Genomic DNA, 11,944 nt, shown 5'->3' with positions numbered 1-11,944 from the left:
GGGACTAGAAGAAGGACCCCTTCCTTTATGTTACATTGTATAAAGTAATGCTGTAAACTCTGTTTTAATCATCCTTTCTCAACTGTCTCCTTAAGAGGCAATTGGTTGGGTCCATGCATGTAGCTTGAGCAGTACCAGCTATCTCTGTTTTAATAAACTGCCTTTTGCTTAAGCAAATTCCTCTCTGTCTAGCGTCGTTGGTTTTGTACTCCCTCTCCTAATTATGTGTCCACCAACAAATTGGTAGCAGAGGATGGTTTCTTAATTCGATCTAAAGAGTTGGTGCGAGAGGAAAAGGCAAATCATCGATCTAAAAACAGACGGAAGAGTGACCTGAAATCCAGGAGACATCAACTATTCGTCTTGCCTCAGGAATCTGATCAGAGCGCTCATCTAAAAAGGTAAGCAGAGCCTGTTAAAACAAAATCTTGCATATTGTATTATAGACCAATACCAAATTTTGATCAGTAGTACTGAGTGTGAGTATGAATACTTGTTAAACAATTTTCCATCCTAATGAATTAAGGCATAAGTGAGATATCTGGTACTGTGATTTATACTGTAAAATTTCACACGTATAAGTTAACACAGTTAAAAAGTCCTATTTTAGATAGGTTGTGAGTTTCCACATTTAAAAGGTCCTATTTTGGGGATTTGTCGTAGTAAATATAAAATGTTATAGATTGATCTGAGTAATATGTTGTGCAAGAGGTTGTGCAAGACAAATTGTGTTAGGAGCTTGTTTTCAATAAATGTTCTGTGTCATGTGTCTGATACTAACAGTGTGTTAGTTGTCTGTGCATAACATTTTAGTAGCGAACAAAGAACAGAGCACCAGATGGCCTAATCTTACAGGAGTACGATAACTGGACAACACCCACACCTCAGGCCCAAGGCCCCCACCAGTTGCTTCTCACGAGTTTCCTTTGACACACACAGACATCTCACTGTGGACGCACACTCATTCTCAACCCCCCCCCCCCCTTCTACTGGTCGGGTGCCAAGGGCAGAGGACTCTGCCGTGCACCAATGGGGCATCTGCTCTGGACAGAGCAGACCCGCCTCCTACGCCTCGGGAACCAATCAAGGGACTAGAAGAAGGACCCCTTCCTTTATGTTACATTGTATAAAGTAATGCTGTAAACTCTGTTTTAATCATCCTTTCTCAACTGTCTCCTTAAGAGGCAATTGGTTGGGTCCATGCATGTAGCTTGAGCAGTACCAGCTATCTCTGTTTTAATAAACTGCCTTTTGCTTAAGCAAATTCCTCTCTGTCTAGCGTCGTTGGTTTTGTACTCCCTCTCCTAATTATGTGTCCACCAACACACGTGACTATAAGCTCCACTCCACATTTAATTAAAATGCCTACTGCTTGCAAAGTATATTTTTTCAACTATAAAAATGTTTCTTTGCAGGACAAGGATTATCCTGGTATTTAAGAATGCTTCGCCTTCCTTTTCTGGTTTGGCTGGCAAGTTTCGCCATCCAATTATTTCAGATCTACAAGTTTCACCATGGCATTGACTAGCCTAGGCAGCCGATGAGAATTATTTGATTATGGCAAATATTAGTCAACTATTGCATTCTATCCATGCTGGATTTCACAGGCTACATGAAACAGATAGCTGGGAGGCATACAGGCTGTCGCCAATTTATTAATGCGCAATTTGCCTGAATGGAAACACTTCAACCACTACATTTTTATTTGACACTGTAGGTTTTAGCAGAAACGCTAGCAGGCAATTGTCGCATCTATTTTCTATGCAAACTTTCTAAATGTCCACAAAATAAATCACTGGACAAGTTAATGGAAACATAGCTAGTAGCTAGGTTTCCATCCAATTGGAGACAGATTTTCATGCAAATATTCTAAAATCTGCATAAAAACAATGTGCATTTTCCCACCAAATTGACTTGCTGCAGATAAAAGGCTGTGCGTGATAATGTAGTGCACAAAAAGATACGTTTTGCGGTTAAATTCCAATGTACCGACTAAAAAATACAAGTTAAATGGGTTTCCATTGTATTTTAAACTCTACTGATGGTTGAGTTATATAGCTATTGGCACGTGCATATCTGAGCACATGTATAGCCTACATGATGACATTTTTATGGACAAAATAGCAATAATATTTTTATTTGTCAAACGGCAGCCAATCATCGAAGATCATGTCACCAGAATAGGACCCTCGATATTTATTGTAAAGGAGCATCAAGCACCTTGCACTTTCACCACCCTGTGAAGCAGTTCATAATTTATTTAATTTGTAGCCTAATAAACTGAATACTTTCCCGACTTAGTCGGTGGGAGGACCACACGTCATCGTGTGACTCCAAGTATACTTCGATATTATGGTTATTATATAGATTTTTGCGCATACAAGTGTTAACACCAACATTTGTCGCATAATTAATCTTACCGACACAAAAAGATCCCACCTTGTTTAGCGTATTTTGGTTTGTCCACATTTGGAAAGTTTACTGAAAACATATCTGTTTCCATCAGGCCTGTCATGACATTTATCTGACATGTACTTTACTCGCATAAAAAGGTTAGATGGAAACCTGGTTGGTGTTGTGAATTGCGAAACAGGCCGTTCATAAATTCCTAGCGTTATGTTCCTCAATTAATTCAGCACATTTCTGCAGTAAGGCTACCTCGACCCAGGTATGGGGCAAATTTCACGCCATATGTATTGAATTTAAAATAAAATAAATAGTAAACATGAAAAATAAAGTTAAATGTAAACATATTTTCGATGAAGGGTGAAATAATGGATGTTGAAAGCAAAATGTATAGAATTGTAAACAAAAATATCAAAAGCAAAACCCTGAAACTTGTAAGCAAATAATTTTAAAGCGAGAGCAAACCTCTGACAAATGATTGAAAATAAATATTTGAAAACGAATGCAAAAACCATTTTAAGTTCAACTTTTCCAAAAACCAATCCTATTGAATCCATTTTGCCTACGCTCTTGCCTTTATGTACTACATTTTGGTTACACTACTCATATCTTTGCTTTCACTGCCTGTATTTTCAATTGTGAGTTTTGGCTTTTTTTTTATTCGTGAAGGGCGGGGTTTAGAGGGAGGCGTAGACAATGCGTCTCCATTGGTCCACTAGTTTTGGAGTGACGGTTCATCTTAACCCAATCAATGAACATGATATACAGGCTTTTTTTCTATTGGCTACTTAACCAGACGGTCTGTACATTAGCTTAGTTGGCTGGCTTTGGTGTCAGACTAGCTAGCCAAATTGAAATGGAATGAATCGCAAGACTGCCAAATGTATGATATCTAAGGAAGTCTCGAGGTTTTGCTCGCCTGAGGTAGAGTATCTCATGATAAGCTGTAGACCACACTATCTACCAATAGTTTTCATCTATATTCTTCGTAGCTGTCTATTTACCACCACAAACCGATGCTGGCACTAAGACCGCACTCAATGAACTGTATACGGCCATAAGCAAACAGGAAAACGCTCAACCAGAGGCGGCGCTCCTAGTGGCCGGGGACTTTAATGCAGGGAAACTTAAATCAGTTTTTACCTAATTTCTACCAGCAAGTTAAATGTGCAACCAGAGGGGAAAAAAACTCTAGGCCACATTTACGCCACACACAGAGATGCATACAAAGCTCTCCCTCGCCCTCCATTTGGCAAATCTGACCATAATTCTATCCTCCTGATTCCTGCTTACAAGCAAAAACTAAAGCAGGAAGCACCAGTGACCCGGTCAATACAAAAGTGGTCAGATGAAGCAGATGCTAAGCTACAGGACTGTTTTGCTAGCACAGACTGGAATATGTTCTGGGATTCTTCCGATGGCATTGAGGAGTACACCACATCAGTCACTGGCTTCATCAATAAGTGCATCGATGACATCGTCCCCACAATGACTGTTCGTACATACCCCAACCAGAAGCCATGGATTACAGGCAACATCCGCACTGAGCTAAAGGGTAGAGCTGCCGCTTTCAAGGAGCGGGACTCTAACCCGGAAGCTTATAAGAAATTCCGCTATGCCCTCTGACGAACCATCAAACAGGCAAAATGTCAATACAGGACTAAGATCGAATCGTACTACACCGGCTCCGACGCTCGTCGGATGTGGCAGGGCTAGCAAACTATTACAGACTACAAAGGGAAGCACAGCCGCGAGCTGCCCAGTAACACGAGCCTACCAGACAAGCTAAATTACTTCTATGCTCGCTTCGAGGCAAGTAACACTGAAACATGCATGAGAGCATCAGCTGTTCCGGACGACTGTGTGATCACGCTCTCCGTAGCCGATGTGAGTAAGACCTTTAAACAGGTCAACATTCACAAGGCCGCAGGGCCATAAAGATTACCAGGACGTGTACTCCTAGCATGCGCTGACCAATTGGCAAGTGTCTTAACGGACATTTTCAACCTCTGTCTGTAATACCAACATGTTTCAAGCAGACCACCATGGTCCCTGTGCCCAAGAACACTAAGGCAACCTGCCTAAATGACTACCGACCCGTCGCACTCACGTCTGTAGCCATGAAGTGCTTTGAAAGGCTGGTCATGGCTCACATCAACACCATTATCACAGAAACCCTAGACCCACTCCAGTTTGCATACCGCCCCAACAGATCCACAGATGATGCAATCTCTATTGTGCTCCACACTGCCCTTTCACACCTGGACAAAAGGAACACCTATGTGAGAATGCTATTCATTGACTACAGCACAGCGTTCAACACCATAGTACCCTCAAAGCTCATCACTAAGCTAAGGACCCTGGGACTAACCACCTCCCTCTGCAACTGGATCCTGGACTTCCTGCCGGGCCGCCCCCAGGTGGTAAGGGTAGGTAACAACACATCTGCCACGCTGATCCTCAAAAAGGGTGCCCCTTAAGGATGCGTGCTCAGTCCCCTCCTGTACTCCCTGTTCACCCATGACTGCATGGCCAGGCACGACTCCAACACCATCATTAAGTTTGCCGACGACCCCACAGTGGTAGGCCTGATCACCGACAACGATGAGACAGCCTATAGGGAGGAGGTCAGAGACCTGTCCGTGTGGTGCCAGGATAACAACCTCTCCCTCAACGTGATCAAGACAAAGGAGATGATTGTGGACTGCAGGGGAAAAAAAGAGGACTGAGCACCCCCCATTCTCATCGTTGGGGATGTAGTGGAACAGGTTGAGAGCTTCAAGTTCCTTGGTGTCCACATCACCAACAAACTAACATGGTCCAAGCACACCAAGACAGTCGTGAAGAGGGCACGACAAAACCTATTCCCCCTAAGGAGACTGAAAAGATTTGGCATGGGTCCTCAGATCCTCAAAAGGTTCTATAGCTGCACCATCGAGAGTATCCTGACTGGTTGCATCACCGCCTGGTATGGCAACTGCTCGGCCTCCGACTGCAAGGCACTACAGAGGGTAGTGCGTACAGCCCAGTACATCACTGGGGCCAAGCTTCCTGCCATCCAGGATCTCTATACCAGGCGGTGTCAGAGGAAGGCCCTACAAATAGTCAAAGACTCCAGCCACCCTAGTCATAGACTGTTCTCTCTGCTACCACACGGCAAGCGGTAACGTAGCGCCAAGTCTAGGTCCAAGAGGCTTCTAAACAGCTTCTACCCCCAAGCCATAAGACTCCTGAACATCTAATCAAATGGCTACCCTGACTATTTGTATTGCCCCCCCACCCCACACACACACACACACACACACACACACACACTTTTATGCTGCTGCCACTCTCTGTTAATTATCTATGCATAGTCACTTTAATAACTCTACCTACATGTACATATTACCTCAATTACCTCGACTAACCGGTGCCCCCGCACATTGACTCGGTACCGGTACCGGTACCCACTGTATATAGCCTCGCTATTGTTATTTTTACTGCTGCTCTTTAATTATTTGTTACTTTTATTTCATATTATTTTATATTGTATATATATATATTGGTATTCTATCTTTAAACTGCATTGTTGGTTAAGGGCTTGTAAGTAAGCATTTCACTGTAAGGTCTACACCTGTTGTATTCGGCGCATGTAACAAATAAGATTTTATTCGATTTGAAGACTGCATGCCTGTAATGTTACAGCTAGCCACTACCAGCCGTAGTGAAAGGTTGGTCCGTATGTTTGCCCGTGTGAGAGTGAGATAAAAAAGTGACAACCCTAAATAGCTATTCCCATAACAATACCTGAAGCCTAGACCCAATCTTGCTTGATACCATGAAATGTATTGTATGAATATACGCTTAATATACTGAACAAAAAGATAAATGCAACTTGTAACAATTGTATATATTTTTACTGAGTTACAGTTCATATGAGGAAATCAGTCAATTGATATAAATTCATTAGGCCCTAATCTATGGATTTCACATGACTGGAAATACAGATATCTTGTCACAGTATTTTTGTGCATTCAAATTGCCATCGATAAAATGCAATTATGTTTGTTGTCCATAAGATATGCCTGCCCATGCAATAACCCCACCGCCACCATGGGGCACTCTGTTCATAACGTTGACATCAGGTAACCACTCGCCAACACAACGCTATACACGTGGTCTACGGTTGTGAGTCCGGTTGGACGTACTGCCAAATTCTCTAAAACGACGTTGGAGGCAGCTTATGGTAGAGAAATTAACATTAAATTCTCTGGCAACAGCTCTGTTGGACCTTCCTATAGTCAGCATGCCAATTGCACGCAACCTCAAAACAAGATACATCTGTGGCATTGTGTTGTGTGACAAAACTGCACATTTTAGAGTGGCCTTTTATTTTCCCCCAGCACAAAGAGCACCTGTGTAATGATCATGATGTTTAATCAGCTTCTTGATATGCCACACCTGTCAGGTGGATGGATTATCTTGGCAAAGGAGAAATGCTCACTAACAGGGATGTAAACAAATTTGTGCACAACATTTGAGAGAAATACGCTTTTTGTGCATATGGAACATTTCTGGGATCTTTTATTTCAGCTCATGAAACATGTGACCAAAAATGTACATGTTGCCTTTCTGTTTTTATTCAGTGTATATTGACCTGTGACAATTTTGAAGTACGTTACTTAGCTACATAGTTTAGTCGGCTGGATTAAGTTGTCTGACTAGCTAGCCAAATGGAGTGAATCGCAAGACACTATATGCTTGTAACTAATCGCTGTCAGCCTGTAGCTAGCCACTGCCTGCCGTAGGGTTGTCTGTATGTTTTTATTAAACCAAGTCACGTTGAAATAAGCCATTGTGATTTTAGTCCCATCACGAATGTCTCCAGTTAGCTAGCTAGGTAACGTTACATGTATCAACCATGACACGACAACACTCTTAGATCATGAGATTGAAATCATATTGCACCTTTATGGACAGCTACTTGGTTTATTGAAAGCATACGTTAAAACTAGTCATACATATCTGATTGTATCTGAATTACCCTTAGCAAAATGTTCTGCACTAGGTGGCAATTTCAGCTAGAGACATTCAAATTTGGTCAAGTCAGTTAATGCTTTTCCCTTGTCCCTACAGTGCATTCGGAAAGTATTCAGACCCCTTCCCTTTTTCCACATTTTATTACGTTACAGCCTTACTCTAAAATTGATTAAATACTTTTTTTCCCTCATCAATCTACACACAATACCCCATGATGGCAAAGCAAAAAGTGGTTTTTAGAAATCTTTGCACATTCATTAAAATAAAAAACAGATACAGTGGGGGAAAAAAAGTATTTAGTCAGCCACCAATTGTGCAAGTTCTCCCACTTAAAAAGACGAGAGGCCTGTAATTTTCATCATAGGTACACGTCAACTATGACAGACAAATTGAGAAAATAAAATCCAGAAAATCACATTGTAGGATTTTTAATGAATTTATTTGCAAATTATGGTGGAAAATAAGTATTTGGTCACCTACAAACAAGCAAGATTTCTGGCTCTCACAGACCTGTAACTTCTTCTTTAAGAGGCTCCTCTGTCCTCCACTCGTTACCTGTATTAATGGCACCTGTTTGAACTTGTTATCAGTATAAAAGACACCTGTCCACAACCTCAAACAGTCACACTCCAAACTCCACTATGGCCAAGACCAAAGAGCTGTCAAAGGACACCAGAAACAAAATTGTAGACCTGCACCAGACTGGGAAGACTGAATCTGCAATAGGTAAGCAGCTTGGTTTGAAGAAATCAACTGTGGGAGCAATTATTAGGAAATGGAAGACATACAAGACCACTGATAATCTCCCTCGATCTGGGGCTCCACGCAAGATCTCACCCCGTGGGGTCAAAATGATCACAAGAACGGTGAGCAAAAATCCCAGAACCACACGGGGGGACCTAGTGAATGACCTGCAGAGAGCTGGGACCAAAGTAACAAAGCCTACCATCAGTAACACACTACGCCGCCAGGGACTCAAATCCTGCAGTGCCAGACGTGTCCCCCTGCTTAAGCCAGTACATGTCCAGGCCCGTCTGAAGTTTGCTAGAGTGCATTTGGATGATCCAGAAGAGGATTGGGAGAATGTCATATGGTCAGATGAAACCAAAATAGAACTTTTTGGTAAAAACTCAACTCGTCGTGTTTGGAGGACAAAGAATGCTGAGTTGCATCCAAAGAACACCATACCTACTGTGAAGCATGGGGGTGGAAACATCATGCTTTGGGGCTGTTTTTCTGCAAAGGGACCAGGACGACTGATCCGTGTAAAGGAAAGAATGAATGGGGCCATGTATCGTGAGATTTTGAGTGAAAACCTCCTTCCATCAGCAAGGGCATTGAAGATGAAACGTGGCTGGGTCTTTCAGCATGACAATAATCCCAAACACACCGCCCGGGCAACGAAGGAGTGGCTTCGTAAGAAGCATTTCAAGGTCCTGGAGTGGCCTAGCCAGTCTCCAGATCTCAACCCCATAGAAAATCTTTGGAGGGAGTTGAAAGTCTGTGTTGCCCAGCGACAGCCCCAAAACATCACTGCTCTAGAGGAGATCTGCATGGAGGAATGGGCCAAAATACCAGCAACAGTGTGTGAAAACCTTGTGAAGACTTACAGAAAACGTTTGACCTGTGTCATTGCCAACAAAGGGTATATAACAAAGTATTGAGAAACTTTTGTTATTGACCAAATACTTATTTTCCACCATAATTTGCAAATAAATTCATTAAAAATCCTACAATGTGATTTTCTGGAAATTCTTTTCTCATTTTGTCTGTCATAGTTGACGTGTACCTATGATGAAAATTACAGGCCTCTCTCATCTTTTTAAGTGGGAGAACTTGCACAATTGGTGGCTGACTAAATACTTTTTTTGCTATGAGACTCGAAATTAAGCTCAGGTGCATCCTGTTTCCATTGATCATCCTTGATGTTTCTACAACTTGATTGGAGTCCACCTGTGGTAAATTCAATTGATTGGACATGATTTGGAAAGGCACACACCTGTCTATATAAGGTCCCACAGTTGACAGTGCATGTCAGAGCAAAAACCAAGCCATGAGGTCGAAGGAATTGTCCGTAGAGCTCAGAGACAGAATTGTGTCGAGGCACAGATCTGGGAGGGTACCAAAAAATGTCTGCAGCATTGAAGGTCCCCAAGAACACAGTGGCCGCCATCATTCTTAAATGGAAGAAGTTTGGAACCGAAGGTTCACCTTCGAACAGGACAACAACCCTAAGCACACAGTCAAGACAACTCAGGAGTGGCTTCGGGACAAGTCTCTTAATGTCCTTGAGTGGCCCAGCCAGAGACCGGACTTGAACCCGATCGAAAATCTCTGGAGAGAGCTGAAAATAGCTGTGCAGTGACGCTCCCCATCCAACCTAACAGTATGAGAGGATCCGCAGAGAAGAATGGGAGAAATTCCCCAAATACAGGTGTGCCAAGCTTGTAGCATCATACCCAAAAAGACTTGAGACTATAATCGCTGCCAAAGGTGCTTGAAGAAAGTACTGAGTAAAGGGCTTGAATACATATGTAAATGTGGTATTTCCGTTTTTTATTTTTTTTAAATAATAATCTAAAAAACCAGTTTTTGCTTTGTCATTATGGGGTATTGTGTGTAGGTTGATGAAAAAACAACGTACCAAAATGTGGAAAAAGGGGTCTGAATACTTTCCGCACTGTATATCCAGCTAATGTTCACTTTGTGTTCAGCAGAGAGTATTCAGAGGTGGTTTTGGCTTCACACAGCCTCATCTCTGTGCTAACCCAGACTATTAACAGAGTCCAGTGTCACTGCATCCGCAAGCTCAGGTGCATCAATTGCACGGTCGGGCATCATCAGCAGACAGAGGTGCAGGGACAGACCCAGTGACCGCTGCATTCCTCCAGTAACCAGGAGATGGCCCGGTGCATATCAATGGTCCCAGAATACAGGAAATGTGTCATTTTGGTGTCTATACCCAACCCATCATAGGGTCTACCCACTATTTTGATGACTGATTAATCTGTAAATGATGTATTACTTTTCTCATTATTACACCTCTCACTCACTCACAAACACTTTGAAACTTATGCATCCAAAGTTGGTAGTTCTTAGTTTGGCACTTTACAAATTTGCAGACACAAAATAAGATGAATAGACTCTCTGATACATAATGACGCACACTTAAAACTCTCGTATACCTCTAACCTACACTGTTTCTCATTACAATTTTGAGATAAAATAAACTCAAATGTAGACTTATCAATGTGAATGTTCTCCCTTTTACTTGCAGGTTCTTTCTGAACCTCTTCCGGATGCAGGCTGCCTCTGGAAAAATAACAAACCCTTCTTCCAGAACACCAGGCAAGACTACAAAGGCATGGACACCTTTTATTTTCAGTGTATACCTCCTAAATAAGTTGTATGGCTTCCTGGAACATCCTTCAGAAGCAGCCAAATCTCTGCAAGAGTCTATTTGTCCCTGGGGAATATTGCACAGTTAGTGAATTTGTTGCTAAATTAGTTTAGTTATGTATGAGGCAGTCAGATTTATTTTGAAATTTAATTTATCCTTTTTCAGCCGGATGCTGACTATGTAGTCAGCCTCATTGCTCCTGAAATGAGCGGGAGAGGAACCTCCAGGGCTGCCATAGAGTCAGATAATAAACTACTTTCAGGACTTTGTTCAAGATGTGGAAACTGCAGGTGAGCCTCAGCCTTGTATTTTTTGTTGGGAAGATAACTGATTGTTGCTGATTACCAGTTTATAATGGTAAAATCTATGGGATTAACTCACCTAGTAACATAGTCCAAATACTTTGTTATTTTGGCTTACTTTTCCATCAAAAGCCATAGAACATTCTATGAACACAGCATTGTTTTTCACATTGACATTGTCACCATTACAAACACACACCGGTAACTGTGTGTTTCAGGAGGAGTGGAGGAAAAGGAAGCAGCAGTGCACGGAGAACAAGTAGGAGAGGAAGAAGATGGACAAGAAGTGGAGCCATCCAGACAAACAGTTTCCACGGTCCCTAAAGTTATGCAATGGCTGATGGGTCTGAACAGCAGGCCTTTCAAATTGGACCATGAGTGTTGAGTCCGAATGCCAGCGCACACAGTCAGTGCTTGCTCAAACACGATCACATTCCCCATAGCACACCTGTCCTCTTATGAAGATTTTAAAACCATCACATCAGGTGGAGCATTCCACAGTGTGAATGCCCAATGGCTTTACACATTGGATGAGACTAGTCAGGTTTCTCAGTTTTCTGTTTCTGGTGTTAAGTGACTGTCACACAACGTGGAAAATGGGTTGTGCACTTCCTGTATAAAATGCCTTTATTGGGGGGTGTTGATTATGCTGAGCCGCAGGGCACCGGTCTATGGCCCATGACGTGTCGGTCATGTTGTCAACAAGGCAGCATGGTGCATCGTCCGAAACATACATATCTTTTCTATAAAATGTTAGAATTGTTGAACTAGTTTTCATTGGGAAGGCAGATAAAGCGTTATCAAAAGTAATCAC

This window comes from Coregonus lavaretus (genome assembly GCF_964263955.1).
Source record: "Coregonus lavaretus genome assembly, chromosome: 29".
NCBI lineage: Eukaryota > Metazoa > Chordata > Actinopteri > Salmoniformes > Salmonidae > Coregonus > Coregonus lavaretus.
This window is presented reverse-complemented; position numbering follows the sequence as displayed.